Genomic DNA, 23,571 nt, shown 5'->3' on the forward strand with positions numbered 1-23,571 from the left:
AAATTGATAGTTTACTATCCACATCGGTCAATGTTTATATGCAGATTATTTGTCATCAATTGCTAATCCAAATTACAATATGTATAACGAATTGGTGTACACATTTATTTACATATATTATTATTGATTACAAAATTCTTTTTATTTTAATGTTAGTTGACTTTCATTTGAAAGAAAAGTGTATGTCAACTATTAAAATTGAAAAAAGTACAAGACCTGTATTAATTTTTTTTTAAATATACACATCCCTTTGTCGTACGTTTTCCCGAGGAAAAAAATCGAAGATTGTAAATAAACAAGATTAACTGCAGAAGAAGAGAACGTTTGAAATGATGCTTAATAAAGTATGATGCAATCCCAGTTATCAACTTTAACAGAGACAAATTCTGACTAACACTTTGAATTCGATATTTCTGAAATTGCTAGAAAAATCTCTGTCTAATAATAAGCACCCACGGAAATTAAATATCATAAAACATTAAAAAACGAAAGGAAGAAGGGACACCAATCTGATAACGACAAATCAAAGCATGCAAGATATTAAATAATAAAAGGTTCATTTGCAAAGTATATCGAAAAACAAAGTCATGGTCAAAACCATGAAAGACAACTCAAATCAATCGTATGATAGGTAAAGATACGTATATATACTGGTCTTATGACAGTGAAGTTTAGGCGGGAATCTCAATAATCACGTGATATATCAAAATCATGATTTCTTTCGTTTTTCATCATCCTAGAAATACTTGATATTGATAAAATTTATCCTGAATTGGTTAAATAGTTTAGGAATACTTAGTTAAAACTCGAGTGACGCATTTAATAAAATTAATAGGTTATCAATAACCGGTCCCGTTACGTGCGTACGTCGAGTTAGGTACGTATGTCATTTTATTGGAAATCTCTAGTAAACGACTAGCATCTTTAAGAATTAAATGTCATGTGGATACAAACAGATCAAAAAGTCTTTAAGTACATCTTACTAAAGTACATTTCAAAGTATTGAAAATAACGTAACGGTTATGTTTTGTTTAATTATGAATTGATTAATACATTTATGTGATATAAATTCATCATAGATACCAGGAATAACATTTTGTAGGCCAAATGCGGCTATATTTAAGGTCTTTTTTGTTTGATTTGGTCTGCAACATTTGTATTCGAGTTTTGATATTCAAATATTTTGGCCTCGAGCATCACTGAAGTAACATTAGTTGTCAAAATGCGCATTTGATGCATTAAAATTGGTGCCGTTTATGTTGTTGTTTTGGTTAAAAGAGACTCATCAGTAAAGCTCGAGTAAAAAAAGTTTAAAGACCAATTAATAAAGTACGAAAGTAAAGAGTCCTTAGGACACAAAATTCCAAAATAAAGCAAAAGTAATTCCTTCCTGGGGTAGAAAATTCTTCGAATTTCGAAAAATTCAAAGTTTTGTAAACAGTTAATATATGATTATGACCATATTAATGATAAATAATGTCAACACAGAAGTGCTTTAGTATCTTAACTTTGAATTGATCAAATTGATGGTGATATGGTCCTACCTGACGAATAAAGGGAAATCTTTACTAAAACATGTTTTCAAAAGAGAGGGCAGTAGAAAATCAAAAGATGAAGAACGATAGACATCGCCATAACAAACAATGAAAAATAAAAACATTCAACAAATCTCATCATAGAAGGCGAAAGATTGACCGAAACACCAAAACCAAGAGTTAACTTAACTTAGGTATGCAGTTATTGATACATTTTTGGAAATATTTTTTTAAAAATTTATTTACAGTGAAATTATTCATATTATTTTGTTTATATTCCATCTTCTTAAATTTTAAATCTCGGTATAGAGATCTTAATGCTGGCTGATCGAATTTTCTTTGAATATACCATAAACTTGGTGGCATAATTTAAATACATGTTGAAAACGCGACTGTATTTGACTTAAACTGTAAAATATATAGTACTCTCTTTCTATTTACGATGTCAATATTGAACCTTCCCGAAGGAAAGGCCTGTCCAATGAGAATCCTCGATGGACAGCATGTTTAACTTGCTAGAAAGTAAAATCACAAAAATACCGAACTCCGAGGAAAATTCAAAACGGAAAATCCCTAATCAAATGGAAAAATCAAAAGCTTAAACATATCAAACGAATGGAAAACAACTGTCATTGGTAGCATAGTTTTGACCAGTATTTCTATCGGCTGGACTTTTGAACCCAAGTATTTAACGACATATTACGTCTTTTTCTGTCAACATCTCACATTCAAAATGTACGTTTAATCACCCGTTATCTTTAACTACGTTTAGCACACATAAAAGTATGATTCAAGCAGTTTAGTTGTACAGATTGAAAACAATAGTCTAAAATTATACCGAATTTGGTTTTTCCATCTTTCCTTGGAAAGAGCTTTTGATTTTGTTCATTCGCTTCTTTTGTTTCTAAAATGAAGCTTTTTCGCAACATGTCGATAAGATATTTTGTATATGGTATAGACAGTTATGGTGCTTTTTTTTAAGCGAGCACTTTTCCCTATGTGAATTATCTCCCCGTATGTTGGTTCTTTTGTTATTGTTTTCTTCAGAAAGAGTAAAAGATATCACTGGACAAAATATGTAAAACTATCAATTGGTTGTCACTACTGAGCATTTCAATATGTGCAGCATATCATAACATTATTATAAAACAATAGACATAATAAAAATACAAACACAAAGGTCTGCATATGCACACTTTGTTTTAATCCGAGTCACAGATACGGAAAAAATATCATACATCATAAATTTGTGGTTTCAACAGTTTCGGAAAACATATCATATCTCACAGTGTGCTTGCCACAGATACGGAAAATTATAATACATCATAAATTTGTGCTTGCCGTAGATACGGAAAAATAACATACATCATAAACTTGTGCTTGCCATAGATACGGATAAATATCATGCATCATACATTTTTGCTTGTTACAGATAAAGTTACAATATCATACATCACAGTGTGCTTGCCACAGATACGGAAAAAAATATCATACATCATAAATGTGTGCTTGCCACAGACACAAAAACAATATAATAGATCATAAATTTGTGCTTCCCACAAATACTGAAAAATATCATCCATCATAAATTTGGGCTTGCTACAGGTACGGTAAAAATATCATACATCATAAATTTGTGCTTATTATCTCGGAAGTCTGAACTGAATATACATTGTATTCACTATCGTCTCCCCTTTGATTTTCCTGTCGGTATTTACACATCAGACAACACGATTTGAGAACTTTGAATAGTTTCTGTCTGAAACGTTTGTCAAAGAAGGCATATATAAATGGATTTGCAACATGGTTTAGAATGTACGATCTTTCCACTATCTTCATAACGCTTAATTCTATTGGACTAAGTTCAGGTTCATTTATTACCTTTGAAAGTAGTTCATTGATATATAGTGGCAAGTAGCTTAGAATAAAGACAATGCTGACTGCAAAAGAAATCTTTGTCATTTTATTCGACAAACCACTTGGCATTGAATTAACGTTCATTTCAGAGTTTTGTTTTGATCCGCGAACACGTCGAACGATAATTTTCCTTCCGATCCGACCATAAATTACAAACAAAATAACAGCGTAAGAAAGAAACAAACCTGTGAGAAAGAAATTGTACACCTTCCAGTAAAATGGGGAATGCTTCCAAGTTACAGCGCAAATAGTTCCTGTTATATTACTTCTAAGCTGAATTTCCTCCAGAGGTTGTAAAACTGCAATCTGAAAAGTTGCTACAGCTATTCCTATGATAAAACAACAGACGATGAAGTACTTGACATTGCTTGTGTTTATTTGTGGTTTAAACATCATGAAGAGTTGTCTGTATCTATGGAATGCAATCAACATCAATAAATGTGTGGAATACATAATTCCAAAATCAAGAACTCCCGCTAATATTTGGCAGATCCATGTTATTTTGAACGTATAATAAAATAAAATTCTACAAATGTTAAATGGTATTCCAATAAGACAGAATAAAAAATCTATGATTGCTATATTCAAAATGATTGTCCTGTAAACATTGTTCTTGTACGTCCGAAAAATGACTATGACAAAGATGTTACCCGGAATTCCAATAATTGTTAGTATAAGGAGATAGGTCAATGGCGCTAACAGTTTTATCCTTACTTCATTATTAAATTCATCCAAAGTTCTTATCGTTTCATTTTCCATCTATGCCACAATGTCTTTTTCACATTGAACTCTTTAAACCATACATATACAAATTTTCACCAAATGTTGAAAGTGCTTGTTTGAAGTTAGAAATCGGAATGCTGTACGTTTTCTGACGTTGATGTTTACAATGACAGTAATGTGATGTTTAATCATTCATATTTCATAATCTATCAGTAAGCCATTATAACACATATGTATTGACTATAGAATTGTATTCAACCTATTAGTTACCTGGAAAAGCAATAATTAAAGTAACCAATCACATTGTATGTTCATAATATAACAAAGGATGATTTTCATAATTTCGTCTCCAGTCCCTAATTGATTTAATGAACTGTCTATTGATGTAACTGGATACCAGTTGTTGTCTGCTTAACGATTCAATTAGAATTGAACAAAAATCTGTACATGTTATGAATCATGAAAACGTACCACCTTGTCATAGTTTTTCATTAGATATATAAGGTATGATAATTCATAGCTTTCGCAGTCAGGCAAGATAGTTAAAAAAAGTTAGTTATTACAAGCATAAATATTTTTTTCAAGTCAATAATATGCCATTTCAAAATTGTCATGATTAGAATTTAGGGAACAGTATTTCACCATCATAAATGGATTAAACAGATACAAAACAAGGTAACAAACTTAAACTGAGCGATTCGCATAAACTCCAAAAGGACCAAGACCAGGTGCGTTGACAGGTTAAGCGTCTCCTGCTATGCACGCATCACCCGCAATGCGAATTCACACTCAGCCATAATGTCACAATGGTAAAATTAAAGATCACACGACTATTTTGGTAAATTAAGATTGGAGAAAACGAAAACATGTCGGTAGTGAGTTGAGACACTGACACATCGTATCGGTCAACCGATTCATCATGGTGACTGTAAATCGTGTCGATTTCAATTGTTCTTCCTCATAACTCTGTTCGAGTAGTTTTTGTGTAAGGAGCACACCCCTGTAAATAAGTCCGTATTAATTGTGATATGTGATATGTAAACACAATGTGATGGGACAGAGGGAATATCAATGCTGAGAAATGGGAAGTTGATAATTGGAAAATTAAAACAGTCATGCTGTCATACATTCTATCTGTGTCAATATCAAGGAAGAGATAAATATACAAAGCAAACCTTCTAGTTATGGTAGTATCCTTCATCTCAAGATCACTTGGATATAGGAGGAACAGGCTCTCTCTAGAAAATTATCTTCAAAAGACAATAAAGTTATGTCTCTTCAGTGATGTTCGAGGACATACTATTTGAAAATGAAAAAACCTTACTTGAACGTTTTAGAGCTGATTATATCATAAAGGATTAAGAGTTGAGCGAAATTCACAGTCAAAAATTTACCTTATGACTGAACTGTGTCCAGTGTAAAATCTTGAGTTCAATCACATTCACCAAACTTACAGACAAATATTTATACAGATAAAAAATAACAAGAATAAAAGATATCTGTCATCAGTTTAGTATTCCATTATGAGAAAGGAAATTGTCCATAAGTAAGTAAAAACCTTCACCAAAGTTACCAGGCATATAATTTGGACGCCACACGCGTGTTTCGTATACAAAAGACCCATCAGTGACGCTAGAGTCAGATGGTAAAAAAGCCAAAAAAAGGTGAGAAGTTAAAGACCATTGAGGACCTAACATGGCAGATTATAACATTTCATTTAATGTCCATACTGAGATTAACAAAAGTATAAATCAAAACGTGTGGATTAAAAGTCCTGGATGTGAAATGACAATAGAGACCAATCTATGTTTAATACAATGAATTTGAGTCCCAAATGTTGAAATTCATAATCCTGAGAGAAGCAACTTTTTGATCGTTCAACGGTATAATACTTAATATAAGTTCTATCTACAGAGAATTACTGTATGTCATAAACATTTTATGTTTTGAAACATATGATAAAAAGTTAAATTAAGATCTGATTTCCCATACGGTTTGCAGGTTAAATTTAATCTTTGTTCGCTGCATTTTTAAATATTCTATCGGCATCAAAGTTAAACAAAGGAGGAGGTATGACAAAGCCTCTTCAATACGAAAATCAAAAAGTATTTTAAATCTTCCAAATAACATCCTTCAGAGGGTCATAAGACATTAGTCTGTCGGGCATCAGTACTTAAATATTTGAATTTTGTCATGTAGTTTTAGATGAAAGGATTTTTTGAATTCTTTATGAAAATTTCTGTGACTCTCCAGGTAGAAGATTGAACAACAGGCAAACAACCTATACTCGTTAAACCGAAATGTTACAGAAACGCAACTTTGAAGAGTCACCTTTCTGATTTCTGAACAACCAAGGTACCACTGGACAAATAGCTATAGCTAGAAGGTAAACTGAATGTCTGCCAGATCCACGATTAATTGATAAAGAAAAACATTTGTATTGAATTTTAAGGTCCTTAGAAACAGATCAAGTGTCATATGTTTCGTTCGCGCCGTTTGCCTCACAAAGTTTAAACGGGAGTTGTAAGTCTTAAGATTTTAAACAGATTAATTAGAATCAAATCTGCCTGTAGCAGCCATGAAATCACATGTATTATTTCCGCCATGTTTGGTTCAAATTAGTCAATTAGTTAAAGAATAAGAAGATTTCCATCGAAGTTATATGCCAGTAGTACTGTAATGTTTTCCACCCGATGATGATAATTATTAAATGGGATTTATCGTATAGAATAGAATAATTTCTAAAAACCTCTTCTAACAAAAATCTGCTAAATCGTTTCTATTTAGTGAATCAGTTAAGATTGCATAGCGATTTAGTTATTCGTGATAAATATAAAAAATAGAGATCAGATATGATTGCCAATGAGACAACTATCCACCAACGTTCAAATAAAGTGGATGTAAGCAATAATAGGCAACCGCACGGCCTTCCACAATGTGAAAAACCCATACCGTATAGTCGGCTATAAAAGGTCCCAACATGAAAAATATGAAACAATTCAATTAAGAAAACTAACGGCCTAACAATTAACGAAAAACAAATATGAAAGACATGAACCAACGGCAACCACCGAACAACAGGCTCTTGACTTGTGACAGGCAAATAAAGAATGTGGCGGGGTTAAACATGTTTGTGAGCGGTCAACCCTCCCCCTAACCTGGAACAGTGGTGTAACAGCACAACATAAGAACAAACTATTAAAATCAGTTGAAAAAGGCTTAATTCATCAGATCGATACAAAGCAGATCAACGTCAAACATAAACACAGACCGGACGTGGAAGGGTATATATCCATTCCTCATCTCTAACAACGAAAAAGATACTAAGTACAGATCTCAGAGTACTCGCAGTAACTGACAGCTAGTTCAAAGCCAATAACAACTAATAAAAAATCATGTATCTAAGACTAAAATATTAATCAGTACACATGCAACGTCCAATGAATTCAGTGTAAATACGTCAATAACAGTCAGAGAAAAACATGACCTTGTGCAATGCCAAAATAAAGGGTCGACAGATTATAGTACCGTTAAAGTGCATATGTGTATAACAAAACTATTCGTATGATTTTAATTTACTGATAACAAAATCGAATTGATACCAATAAAAACAAAATTCAAATATCTAATTACAGTGTTGAATTGGTAACCTTTTATAATAAGTTTATTTAAAGGATTGATAAGTTTAACAGGATCGTATATAAATTTGCGGACTCGGTAAACAACATTACCGTAAAATTGAGGATATACTATTCCGTCTGAAATAAGTGTTATACAGGTACAGCCAAACTTGCAAACCAAAACTGTTTATAGTTTAAAAAAGCTTTGTATTCGTGCTAAACGACGTCATTAAAACACAATTTATCAATGAAAATCAAAGCTTCAATTCAAACCTTATTAAGTATTAATCAGTTTGTTCTGTCGTACTCGTTTTCATTGTATTCATGTTCTAAATAGATTTTTATTCATTTAGATCTTCATTACTGATCATGTAGATACCGAGGATAGTACAAATTCGTTGGAACATGAAGCTGGATGCAGATATTTATTGGTATTTCCTTGATTAAATTTGAATTGGTCACGTATGGCTTCATGTTTACCGAATGCATAAATGTTCAAAAACTTAATTTTGGTATTATCAATTTTTCTTCTGCCCTCGACTATAATTTGAAAAAAATAAGGTGTTTAATACTCTTTAAATTCGTATTTGATAAGTCCTACAGCTGTTTTATTTTGAGCGCCACTTATGAATCTAAGCTAGACGAAATCAATCCTAGGTTTATTGAAAGATCTGTTTTGCAATAATTTTCCATAAATCGAAAGGGAAAGTGGTTTTGAACTATGGAGAAAATGATCAGGATGGTTCTCCTGTTCTACTATGATTCTGTCTTTGTTGTTAATGAATCCCTTAGTGACACATATATCATCATCAGTTGATAGACCTTTTTCTAAACAATTTGATTAAGAAAAAAGATTTCATGAAATTCAAAATTATGGTCTCTATATTATACACAGGATTACCTTATTCAAGTTACATCTTCTCTTGGAATATCTCCTCATTAATTGCTCAAGTAACATCACAGGTTAAAACAAGGATTAATAGTAATAAATGATTTCGCAACATTTTTGTTGTCGGCTACATCATTGTAGAACGACCAAAATAATGGCTAATTTAAAATAAGACCTATTCTGACCAAACCTTCTCTGCACACTTTGGGTACTTTTTTTTGTAACAAAACTCATTCGATCGTCTACCATTGTAGCTGCCTGTCTCAATCTATCAATGTATGTTCATCAAAACTAGTTTTAATATCAGAATGAATGCTTTGTTCAAATTCTTCTTTTAAGCTATAGATTAACTTCAGCTGTCGTACTTTACTGAGTTCAACAGAAAAAGTGCACAGACTTTTCCACTCAAACATATATATTATTACTGAATTTGTCATATACAAATAATAAAACAAAGAAAAACGTATTAAATACATCCATACGAACCGGTGTTTGCATCGGAAATCTAGTCGTGTGTTTGAAATTTTTTCTTATTATTTCAACTCAAACGTTATCGATTAAAACCCCAATCATGCTTATTCAAGATATCTTCATAATTACTTTCTGTGAAAAAAGTGTATATCTTCCTGTAGCTACATATACGCACAAACCTTCTCTAGCTTCAAACGAATCACAATAATATCCCAGTATTTAAAAAAAATAAAACGAGGGATCGCATTGTGAAGTGTAAAAGTCAAAAGCCGAACGTGAAAGTAATAATACCAAAGTGAAGGTCTTACTAGATCATGTCTGGTTTGGTTTGGTGGATATGTACGAACAATTTACAAATATTTCGTTGTATAAAGGCAAGCTTCTTTAGGTTTTCCATTTCTTATAGATTTATCGTTATGAGACTTAAACCGTTGAGAATCTGATTTTGTTAGTCATTTTCATGATGACAAGTTTGTTTGAATGGAATTTTCAATACGATTTGACATAATATACGTGGTTCTATGAAGATAGGTTCATTACCACTCATGAGTCTTATGTCTGGAGTACTAAATTATAAAATTGTTAACTTAGATTACCTTTCATTATTTTAAAGATTTCAACCTCTGTCGTTTTAGAGTAATGTGAATTTTATTGTTAATGAATAGCTTAAATCCGATACGATTTATTTTAAAATAGGTAAAAACAAATTGAACTTTGTTCTTATATGTTATAAGTTGGTTTCCGTGAGATATAAGTGTGGATAAAATTTTATCGTTATACAAAAACTTCGCTGTTTCCTTTATCTCTCATACTGTAGGAAAACAATTTTATACCAGACTCAGAAATAAAGTCTTGTTTCAGTAACAGAAGATAATTAATTTTAAACCTTTATTCAGGAATTTGGATAAAACATGTAATAGATTTCAAATGTATTTCATTCACATTGCATTTTATGATAAGCTATAGAGACTTACTTAATCGTTGAGGGAAATAAACGAATTATCTAACGACTAAAACATGTCCAAAAGGTCCAAGTTCAATTAGTTTAAAAGATATAAAGGCAAGTGTACAGATAAACATGATGTAAAACAACATATATATTATTTACCATTGAGTAAAGAAGAAATTACATGCAGTTTGAAAGATTAACGACATATATATTATAAGAATCTGTGTTTCGATTACTTAGTATTCTGATTAGCATTTTTGTGCACCGACAGAACGTGTTTAAATGATGTCTGAAACGATGGTCAAATACAGCATATATAAATGGATTGGCTACATGGTAAATGTGATACGACCGTTCTGTTATCTTTAAAGTCGCAAAGTATGAAAGCGTTAGTTCAGATTGGATAGCCCCTTTTGGTACTAGCTCATTTATAAACAGTGGCACATAGTTGATAGCGAACATAACACTGACCTAAAAACGCAATTTTCGTTATTTTATTTGAGAATGTTTCAATGGCTGAAACACCGGCTGATGTTTTCGGTCTTGCACGTTGTGCAATGATACCTTTCATGCCAATAAGGGTGTAAATTAACGAACAACTTTGATGCATAAGACAGAAACAATCCAGTAAAAAAAAGTTGTGTGCCTCTTATATGGTGGGGAATCCTTCCAAGTTTCTGCACATATTCATCCAGTTATATTGTTCGCCAGCTGAGCCTTCTATAGTTGTTGCAAAACCCAATTTGCGGAGAGGATAAAATCAATTCTAATAAGCTGTAACAAAATACAAAGTATTTTACACTTTTTTGTGGTAACTGAGATTTTAGTGGCGTAAAATTTTTGTCTAAATATGTGTAGTGAAACCATCATTAATACATGTGTAGAGAACATAATACAAAAGTCCAGAATTCCTGCAAACGTTTGGCAGGTTCAAGTTATTTTAAACGTGTAATGATATAAAATTCTTGCGATATTTAACAGTATTCCTATAACATTGACGACAAGGTATACTTATGCAACACTAAGGATTATAGTTTGTAATACATCTTTCCTGTATTATTAGAAGATAATTATCACAAAATTATTTCCAGGAATAACAATGCTGGTCAAAACGTACAGATAGAGTAGCGGAACCAGCAGTTTTTCTGCATGTCAATATCTAATTCCTCTAAGGTAAAATAATTCATTTTGATTAAATGTTTCTGTGTTGGAAATATATCAGAACTGATATATCTTTAAAAATTACCATTTGACGTTTTACAAAATCTCTGTAGATACAAGTATCTTGTTTTAGGGAGGGATTAATCGTACTTTGTAAACAAATAACTCTGATTTAAACAAAAAAAAATCTGAAAATGACATAATTAACGTTTGAAGGACGTGTTTTTCAACAAACAATCGGCATTCCCATGGAAACTAATTGTGTTCCTCTTCTTGTCGACCTCATACAGAAGCTTCTGAGGAAGAATGAAAAGAAGCTAGCATTATCCTTTAACTTTAATTTCGCTATATAGATGATGCCCTCAAACTAAATACTCTAGAGTTTGGTGACTATGTTGAACGCATCTATCCCGTCGAGCTAAAGGATAGAACAGATACAGTTATTTCTGCCTCACATCTTGACTATCATCTCGAAATTGATCATGAGGGTCGGTTGAGAACAAAACTTTTCGACAAAAGAGATGAGTTCAGCTGTCCAATTGCGAACTTTCCATTTCTATATAGCAACATTCCAGCAGGGCCTGCATATTGAATAGATATTTTCCAGTTGATACGATATTCGAGGGCTTGCATTTCCTATCATGATTTCCTTGAAAGAGGACCACGAGTTTCAAGTTGTGACTATGAAATCATTCCTTCAAAAATTTTACGGTCACCATTACGAGTTGGTTGGCCGTTATGAAATATATGTTACCCCGATGACGAAAAATATGTTCCAATCGTCGTAACCACAATTCCATCCTCCTTTTCCCCAAATTGAATCTACCGAATGAGACTTATCATCGGGTTTGTGTTTGAGCAACACGACGGGAGTTATATGTGGAGCAGGATCTGAGATCTTTACCGGATTTTGGTGGGGTTCCTGTTACTCAATCTTTAGTTTTCTACTTTGTGTTTTGTATACTGTTGTTTGTCTATTTTTTGACATGGCGTTGTCAGTTGATTTTTGATTAATGAGTTTGAATGTCCCTTTGGTATCTTTCGCCCCTCTCCACTTTATTGAACACAAGAAAGGGGTTTACCGTTTTACCGTTACGGATGACACATGTGGAGCAGGATCTACTGACCCTTCCGTAGCACCTGAGATCACCCTCAGTTTTTTTAAGTTCGTGGTGCTCAGTCTTTAGTTTTTATGTTGTGTTTTGTGTACTTTTGTGTACTGTTGTTTGTCATTTCGTCGTTTTCGTTTTTAGCCATGGCATTGTAAGTTTATTTTCGAATTATGAGTATGAATATCCAATTGGTATCTTTTGCCTCTCTTTAATTAATGATCAGCTGGAAGCTTTATTTTATGATATCCCAAAAATCAAAGCATAATCTTATCTTTAAACTTAATCAAATAAATAAACTCGTCGTTTAAATTAATCTTATAATATTAAGAAGGCTTTATAACATGAGCTTACAAAAGATCAGATCAGCTATTAAGTCTTTATTATTACATCAATAATATAACCAGATGGGCGTTCTTGGAAACTGTTGAAATGAACAAAATATTCTTGTCGAGAAATATGTAACTACTTTTAACCGCAATATTTTTGCGCCGCCTTTTTCTCGATTTTCTAACTTGATCTAAATTCATAATTTGTTTGAATTCTTAAAGTGTTGTATATTTATAAAATGTCATGGTCACCGTGCCGGTCAAACTCAGAACGTGTTTATTATTTCATGTCAAGAATGATAGAGAATACAGTTTGAGGTTAATCAGTAGGTTTCAGAAATTATGTACCGTTTTGCACATACATGTACATATTACTCCACAGTTCATTTTTAAGGGTTCTCTTCGTGGTCCATGTTTACAGTGGAAAATTAAGTTGTTGAAAATCACCTCTCTAGCAAACACCTACCAACTGAACTCTTCAATATGGTGCACGTCTATTTCTAAGTAACTATTACCTTGACCTTATCAGACGTAGTGACCTCAAAATCAATAGGGATCTCTCATTTTATGAGACCATATGTCCAAGTATGGTTATGCAATATATAGTGTTCGCATTCGGAAACACTATGACTGACGGATTATTAAGATTAATCTTATTCCATTTTAGATGCACCGACCTCAAAATCAATAGGTATCTTCTTTACTATATATCTGACGGATACCAGTGTGGTTGCAATTCGATATAAAATATAGGAGTAAGCATCCGGAAACAATTATCCTGCACATGTTTCGGACTATTTAAAGTAACTGCGACCTTCACCTTCGATGTAGAGACCTTAAATTCAACACATATTTTGTATATTGTAGATCTGTATATCAATGCATGGGATCATATATGCATGCATAATTGCAATTTCATTTAAATATTGTAATAAGCATCCAGAAACAATTTTGCTGCACAAATTTCAATCTGTTTTGTAAGTTTGACCTTGAACTTGTACATAATAGCCAAAAAAAGAATAGGGCGTTTTTATATATATATGTGACCATATAACCAAGTATGGTTGCAATGCTATATAAAGTACAACAAGTAGCATCCAAAAACGAAAATGTCCAACGGATGGATCATAAACTATATACCACCGCTATGCTACTTTTTGAAGCAGGCACTGAACCATGAAAATGAGGTCAAGGAAGATGGACATATGACAGATGAAAACTTCGTAACATAATGTATTTGCATACAAGGTATGAATCATCCAGGTCTTTTATCTTCTAAAATATATAGCTTTATACAAATAGTTTATGCTGCCGCATTGGAATCCCTGTCTCGCATTCTGAGACTTTCGACCATTGCAGGATATTTTTTTTATGGAAGCCCTGTTACATGAGCCATTACTGGTATACAAAGCCAATTGATTTCCGTCAGGTATACTTATTTGTAGATTTTGTTTTGCTATTTTATATAAATTATATCTACTAGAACACACCCGCGAAATCGCGGTCATTTAAAGCGTAGTTGAAAGTATGTAAACTGTTGTAGTAGGACGAATTTTTGTAAAAGATTTTGAGACAAGAATTTCAGGAAAGGTATCAAAAGTCATAGGTACTTGGTGACAGGACAATTTTTTAGCCCTCCCCCTTTTTTCCAAAGTCCGTTATTTTTTGTTTTCTGTTTTTCTGTATACTATAAATAAAGCGTATTTGCTATTTACTATCCATGGCGGTCACTGATATATTATATAGAGAATATATCAGTGACCGCCGTGGATAGTTAATTTGGAATTGATAGTAAATTGCAAATACGCTTTATTTATAGTATATATATATGATCATAGTATACAGAAAAACGCGAAAATAATTTTCCTGTCCCAAGTACGTATAAAAATTATGTGTAATTTTAAAACAGTCCGAAACGGATGTATTGTCTATGACTTAAAAGTCTGTCCAATGGCGGAAACAATATCCGTATGCCTTTATTTTCGTTTTCCTCCCAAAATAACCCCAACTGAATAATCATAAGTGAGGATGACAAATGCGACTATGCATGGTACCTATAGGACACAGAGGCATGATGATTAATTTGTTGTGGAAGGAAGAGAAGCGACACACAAAATGAGGTCTTCTCATTTAATAGTATAGATTCACTAGTATTTGCTCAAGGCACTAATATGTAAAAAATATTATACAAGGGAAATTACTCTTATAGTAAGTCATCTAGCTATTTCAAATATATTATCTTTTTTCTATATCTTGACCTGTACTGGCTGCAACATTTACACTTATTTGAGACATCAAGTGGTTATTGTTTTAGATGGGAGTATCTACCATTAATTGGGTTGGAATCTATACTACTAAAGGAAGAGACCGATTTCATTGAGCCGCAACTCATCCGAAACCATACAAAGTCGGAAATATTTGTGGACGTATAAATGTAGTGTTTTGTACTTCCTAAATTTGTCTTTGAAACAATCTTTTTTCCAGAGAAAACGACAATTTTTTAGAAAATATCCAAATTGGGAGACCGTTATCGATCTGTGTCTTTTACGCTTTCGCGCATTCTTAGTCGACGTACTGCCCGACAACTCGGCCCACAGCCAACTCGCACTACTCAAACACTCTCACTAATTATTACAATTTGCATCACTTTAACAAACTCGCACCACTCAAAAAAGAAATATAACAAACTTGAAGAAATGTGTTTAATCATTAGATTGTTTTCTTCTTCTCTTAATAAATTCCTCCTTTCTCGGAGCACCCGTGTCACACAGAGACAGAACTCGCACCACTTGAAAAAAAAAATACAAACTCGCACCACTGAAGAAATGTTTTAAATCATCAGAGTTCTAGATTGTCTTCTTGCGTTATTTCCTCCGTTCTTGGAGCACCCGTTACACACAGAGACAGAACTCACACCTTTCGAGAAAAAAAAGATGATACAAACTAGCACCACTGAGAAATGTTTTAATCATCGGTGTTCTAGGTTGTCTTCTTCTTCTCTGAGTTATTTCCCCCGTTCTAGGAGCAACTGTGTAACACCAAGATAGAGGCTTCTAATTGGACATTCAAACTCCTATTGAAGAACTGACGAACTAACAAGCATTCTGTGAGTATTGCCTGGCAATACATAGTCCTCTACCGGTTAAAAATTCATTGTACTGGAACAAAATGCTAACCTGATCTAAAACTTGTCATGGTGTAAACTATATAACAAATATAAGTCAATATCTTCAAGCATGACAAAAACAAATGTGGAAAATTGTTTCTAGTATTCATTAATAGATGTGGATATTGTCAACAACTGAAGTCTTACCCAAGGTCTGACACAGGCTTTCTTTCTCTAAAAGCTTCATCTTCAGTCCAGGTAACACAACTCTTGCAAATAAATGTAACTTACCCATCATGATACTGACTGTATACTTAATATCTAATTAATGGATCAGTGGCGGACCTGGGTGAGGGGGGGGGGGGGGGGGGTTGGGGGGGGGGGGGGGTTCAGGGGGTTGGAACCCCCCTTTTTTTGGACGATCAATGCATTTGAATAGAGGCATATAGTTGGAACCCCCCGCCCCCTTTAAAATGGCTGGATCTGCCCCTGTGGATTTAGGAAACACAGAAAAAATGTTGAAAATTGATGAGTCAAGCAATTGTCTATGTTCTAGATCCACTAATATCAAGAATATGAATCAACAGGAAGCAAATAGAAAATGAACTTTAGTCTTAAATGGTCGTTTTGACCTTAACATTCTCTGAAAAATCTAAAGAATAATTTATTAAGTCATGTTCATAACTACCAAGATAATGGCTCAACAGGAATCAAACTTAGAAGAGGTTTAATACTTCTTAGGATTATATATGCATACTAAATATCCAATTTGGGCGTTGCAGAAAAAAGTGGGGAAATTTACATTTTCAATCAACTCATCAAAATTTGCTGAACTAGAACAAAACCTCAAACTAATTTCCTGTGATAGGAAAATATCAAATATTTTATCAATCCATGCAGACATCAAATTAAAATGTTCTTCAATCTTCTGTTCTAGGTCCCAAAATTCGGCAAAACTTTTATCACAACTAGAACAGAACATGAATTTGATCTCCAACTTATATGACTGTATACCAATTATCTGATTCAGATAATTCATTATTTATAGAAAAAAGTGTGAAAACTAATATTTAAGTGCAAATCAATATACCTCTTTGGATTCAAGGTCAAGCAAAAACTGGGGGTTAAAGGGAAAAAAGTTTTTGTTTGTGTTCCAGGGGTAAGTACATAAATAAAAGTAAACTGAATAAGGAATCAAATGATGTATGATTTATGCTACTTGAAAATGGATCTTTTAAAATTTTGAGGTAGACACTAGCTGTTCTGTCTGAGTGAACAATTTCTTTAATTTCTAACTGTACTGCTTTCTGATGTCCCACAGACCCAAACAAGTACTTAAAAAGATGTTAAAAGTCAGAGCAATCAGGATAGCACAGATACAGTTATTTCTGCCTCATATCTTGACTAACATTTCGAAATTGACAATGAGTGTCGGCTGAGAACAAAACTTTACGACAAAAGAGATGATATCATATTGAATAGATATTTCCCGATTGATACGATATTCCAGGGCTTGCATTTCCTATCATGATTTCCTTGATAGAGGATTGCTGCTCACATGGAAGCTATTAAACCAAGTGGTGATTTTGAAATAATCCCTTCGAAAATTTACTGACACCATTAAGAGTTGGTTGGCCGTTTTGAAATATCTGTTTCCCCGATGACGACAAATATGTTCCAATCGTCCTCCTTTTCCCCCGAATTTGACCTACCGAATGAGACTTATCATCGGGTTTGTATTTACATGAGCAACACGACGGGTGCCACATGTGGAGGAGGATCTGATTTCTATCCCGGATTTTTGTGTTGTTCCTGTTGCTCAATCTTTAGTTTTTTTTACTTTGCGTTTTGTATACTGTTGTTTGTCTATTTGTCTTTTTGTTTTGCCATGGCGTTGTCAGTTGATTTTCGATTTATGAGTTTCAATGTCCCTTGGTATATTTCGCCCCTCTCTACATTATTAATATTTTTTATTGAACACAAGAAAGGTGTTTACCGTTTTACCGTTACATATGGAAAAGAATATGCTTAATATTCCGTAGCACCTAAGATCACCCCCAGTTTTTGTGAGGTTCATGTTGTTCAGTCTTTAGTTTGTTATGTTGTGTTTTGTGTACTGTTGTTTGTCTTTTCGTCGTTTTCGTTTTTTGCCATGACATTGTAAGTTTATTTTCGACATGAGTTTGAATATCCAATTGGTATCTTTCGCCTCTCTTTAATTAATGATCAGCTGGAAGCTTTATTTTATGATATCCCAAAAATCAAAGCATAACCTTATCTTTAAAATTAATCTTATAATATTAAGATGACATGAGCTTACAAAAGTTCAGATCAGATATTAAGTCTTTATTATGACAATAATAATATAAACAGATGGGTGTTCTTGGAAACTGTTGAAATGAACAAAATATTCGTGTAGAGAAATATGTAACTACTGTAAACCGCAATATTTTCGCACTGCCATTTTTGAGATTTTCGAAATCTAAATTCGTTCTGTCACAGTTTAAAATGTGCGATCAATCTCCTTGTGTCCTGTAAATATATTTATGTGCTCTACACGTAGTAATTTTTAGTTACGTTGTTTATATCGGACAGAACCGATTTGAATTTCGCGGGTAGTATATAAAGAAAAAGATCTCGTTTTTGATCAGTGGTCGCGGTTGTGCGACGTTTATTACAAAGATGTAGACATATTTACAGTAGTGCAGATTTGTTATGTAATGCAGGGATCAATTTCTCGTCTACTAATTATGATATTTGCTTTTCTTAGATATTCTGCAATGCCAGTGACTGGACATAATTTTTATTTAGTGGACATGTACAGAAGAGCAGAAGATATGTTTCTGGGTAGTAAACGATGTTTGAATTCTTAAATTGTTGTATATTCATAAACTTTCATGGTCACCGTGCCGGACAAAATCAGAAATGTGTTTATTATTTCATGTCAAGAATGATAGAGAATACAGTTTGAGGTTGATCAGTAGGTTTCAGAAATTATGTATCGTTTTGCACATACATGTGCATATTACTCCACAGTTCATTTTTAAGGGTTCTCTTCGTGGTCCATGTTTACAGTGGAAAATTAAGTTGTTCAAAGAAACCTCTCCAAAAACACCTACAAACTGAACTCTTCAAGTTGGTGCACATTGTCTGCAAGGACGCTATTGATTACATAAAACTTCACATCAGATAAATTTTCAAATCAAACTCCGTAAAACTTGACGCACTTAAATTACCGGATAATATAAATTGAACGTGCCAGAAATTCGGGTCCTTCAAATTTTACGGAGTTCGGTTTGAAAATTTATTTTATGCTCTCCGAAGGTGAAGGATCTTTTAAAATCTGGGAAACCATTTGAAAAAAAAGTAGGTCATCGACATCGCGGATTGAATGCAACTTATTTTATCATTGCTATATCTGGAAATTATTTGCACCAACAAGCACACAAAAATGTAAGAATTTGTATATATGTAAATATTTCTAGTCGTTAGTAAAGATTTCATGTCAAAGTTGGGTCTCAAAGTTGAGAGCAAAATTCTCTCTCAAAGTAAGACCGGAAAAATGGCTTCGGAGTTCTGACGTCGTAGGAAGGCTTCACAGCATGAAATTAAAATAGCCTTTCAAGACGTCATAATTTTTTTTGACTAAGTACAGGCCATTCATGTCACCGCCTGGATAGCATGCGCGTTTAGTAGGTTTCTTCGAGTGAAATAATCTGTACTATTATTTGTCTGATTGTCTTTTTATTTTTGGCCATGACGTTGTCAGTTTGTTTTCGATCCATGAGTTTGACTGTCCCTCTGGTATCTTTCGTCCCTCTTCTTTAGTAAATATGTACGGGTATGTTTGCTATGATACGCGTATACTATTGAAATATACGTGTTTATGATTTATTTAATGACTAAATACATCTGTTTCTAATGGAAGGAAATAATGACGTTTATAACAGAAAATTTTTTATTCTTATTGACAAACATTTGTTTGACCTATAGATATCACCAGAGTCATATATTATATGTCTCTGATACTCAGATATCCCTTCTACAACAAAGCTTCGTATTCAGCTTTTTTTGTTCCGTGTAAATTAATTTTTACATCAATTTAAAATGAGATAAAAAATACCAATCAAAGCATAATTTGATCTTTTTTGTTACCAATAAAATCATCCTTTAAGTTGATAAGATTCTAGGAATGAACACCTGGGGGAACTATAGTTTAATTGAATGTTTCAAAATACTTTATAATTAAAAACACGAGTATAATAGTTTCAATTAATGTCATCGAGTTAGCGGCATCTCTTATTGTAGAATATCGACAAAACTTTTCTATTAACCACGTGGATACTATTACTAAACACAACAATTGTTCTGTGGTATGTATGAATTATACGAATTATATTTGTTAACCAAATGCATTGAGTAATCGCAAGTTCGTTTCGAAAAAACAACCGCTTGATTAACAGAAACAAAAAGTATGTAAGTAGGCATTCAATTCTTAAATCGAATAAATACGGACTACAGCATCACCAAATTAATAAACGAAAGACAAAATAAAAGTCATTAAATATAACTCAGAAAACTGATGATTGCATAACACAAACGAAACAAAGTCCGGTTTGAACTCAGTTGATCCGGATGAGTAAGCTGTTCTTGTTTAAGTAGTTATTTCGTCCTTTTGTCATAACGAGTGAAAATCTTGTGTGACCTCATATGATCCGGATGGGTAAGCTGCTCCTCTTCCAGCAGTTAACCTGTCAAGTTGCTCAACAAAATCCAATTGAAGACGCTGATTCTGGAAATCGTTTAAATTTAGAAACATAAACTCCGTATGCAGTTGCTGCTTTTATTTTGATAAAGTTAATAATTCCCGGTGTTATAATGTTGTACGAACATTTGGGCAGACAAATTTGCTGTGGTAGTGCAGAAAGAAAGGTCTTTTATACGTGTGATGAAAAGGTGTGTGTAAACTTAATCAAAGCGCGAAAGCGCTGTAAAGGCAGTTAATTACAGGTTGTGTGTATTTTTAGTCCAGTTATATCATTATCTTGCATAGTACATTGTACTTATCAGAGGTGGCTTTCAGTATTTAAGATTTAGAGTTCTCTAATGATATTGAACAAGTTTTATGAATGTCATATTCTGAGCACTATATGAAGGCGATTGTTCTCACTTGTTTATGAACTAGTGCATTATGTCCAGTTTGTACCTTTTTTATCTATGTTTATAGTCAAATACTGTTTAAAATAGTTTGGCATTTTCTTTTTAGTAATAAGTAAATGTTATCAACTGTATTTTATTCAACTTTGCAAATGTGGTTTGTGACTGGTAAGTGCAATGTATGGATGATAGTTGTTTCATTGGAAATCATAACACATCTCCTTATTTATATAATGATCTATATTCAACGACCTCAGGTACAAAAAAAATGTATGTAACTAAACTATGATGGGAAACCTTTGACTTCTCTCTTTTATATAAACTTTTGATTTGGTACCATAGAACTATGTAGAATAAATGTACATTGCAACATGTCAACTCTTTCAATGACAATACTTTTTTTAGAAACTATAACTCCAAGCAAAATTATATTTCCAAGTATAAAGTAATTTATGAATGAAACAAGAGTGCACATGCTGAAATGTCTCGCCTTCTTTACTAATCATTGATATTATGTTGATAGTCCTAAATATAAAGCTTTATTACAACTGTCACATAAACTTAACAAGTAAACTAAGCATTGACCAATGAACCAAGAAAACGAGGTCAAGGTCAGATGAACCATGCTAGGCAGGCATGTACAGCTAACAATTCTTCCATACAACAAATATAGTTGACCTATTGCTTATAGTTTAAGAAAAACAGACCAAAACACAAAAACTTAAAACTGAGCAACTGACCTTGAAAATGAGGTCAAGGTAAAAAAAAAAACCTGTGTGACTGACAAATAGATCATAAAATATTTCTATATACCAAATACAGTTGAACTATTGCATATAGTATTAGAAAAAAAGACCAAAACTCAAAAACTTAACTTTGACCACTGAACCATGAAAATGAGGTCAAGGTCAGATCACACCTGCCAGTTGGACATGTACACCTTACAATCATTCCATACACCGAATATACTAGACCTATTGCTTATAGTATCTTAGATATGGACTTGACCACCAAAACTTAACCTTGTTCACTGATCCATGAAATGAGGTCGAGGTCAAGTGAAAACTGTCTGACGGGCATGAGGACCTTGCAAGATACGCACATACCAAATATAGTTATCCTATTACTTATAATAAGAGAGAATTTAACATTACAAAAAATATCAACTTTTTTTTCAAGTAGTCACTGAACCATGAAAATGAGGTCAAGGACATTGGACATGTGACTGACGGAAACTTCGTAACATGAGGCATCCATATACAAAGTATGAAGCATCCAGACCTTCCACCTTCTAAAATATAAAGCTTTTAAGAAGTTAGCCAACGCCGCCGCCGGATCACTATCCCTATGTCGAGCTTTCTGCGACAAAAGTCGCAGGCTCGACAAAAAGGAGTTCTTAATTAAGAAATAAACTGATTCGCTGAGCGCAGCTGGATACACCCGCAGAGGTCCAACCCTGAACAGTTGGGGCAGAAATGGACACAATATTCAAGCTTGATACAGGTCTGAATTTGGATTGTAATTAAATATTTGACATATTATAGTTTCTGAATAAATGTAGTCACAGAACTTGAAATCGATTATATGAATTGAATTTATATTCAATTAAAGATTTCTTGCTGTTGTGCAATACACTGTGCTGTTGCGCAATACTTAATAAATCTGTTGCCAGACTATAAACAAATAAAGTTCAATTTCTTCTCAATGTCATATTTGAAATTTATGAAAATCAATAGGGAGATTACATCAATAGCTATAAATAATTCACCAAAGTTTCATGCGAACTGCTTAAAGCATTTTTGAGTTGTTGTCCAAAAACTGGAAAATCCCCGCTTTTTTAATGAATAAAACCCCATAACTCAGAAATGTAAAATCTAAAATTTATAAAATTCTAAAGGGAGCTTACGGATTGATTATTTAGTCTTAGATGCAATATTTTTTTATCAGTTGTTAGTGGCTTTGAACTACATGTAGCTGTCAGTAAATGCGAGTACTCTCAGATCTGTACTTAGTGTCTTTTTGTTGTTTGGATGTACAACTACCCGGCCTCGTCCACTTGTATTTGTATTTATCCATCTGATGAGTTAAGCCTCTTTCAACTGATTTTTATAGTTCATTCTTATATTGTACTGTTACACCACTGTCCCAGGTTAGGGGGTGGGTTGGGATCCCGCTAACATGTTTAACCCCGCCACATTCTGTATGTACATGTATGTGCCTGTCCCAAGTCAGGAGCCTGTAATTCAGTGGTTGTCGTTTGTTTATGTGTTGCATATTTGTTATTCGTTCATTTTTTGTACATAAATTAGGCCGTTAGTTTTCTTGTTTGAATTGTTTTACATTGTCATTTCAGTGCCTTTTATAGCTCACTGTGCGGTATGTGCTTTGCTCATTGTTGAAGGCCGTACTGTGAACTATAGCTGTTAATTTCTGTGTCATTTGGTCTCTTGTGGAGAGTTGTCTCATTGGCAATCATACCACATCTTCTTTTTTATATTTACATCAACAGATATAAACAATTCACCAAAGTCAAGGTGAGACAACAAAACTTAGTTGTAAGATCTCTGAAATTTTTTACACGGTACAAGTTTTTCTAATTGTTGGA

Source organism: Mytilus californianus, unplaced genomic scaffold, assembly GCF_021869535.1.
Source record: "Mytilus californianus isolate M0D057914Y unplaced genomic scaffold, xbMytCali1.0.p SCAF_10, whole genome shotgun sequence".
Lineage (NCBI taxonomy): Eukaryota > Metazoa > Mollusca > Bivalvia > Mytilida > Mytilidae > Mytilus > Mytilus californianus.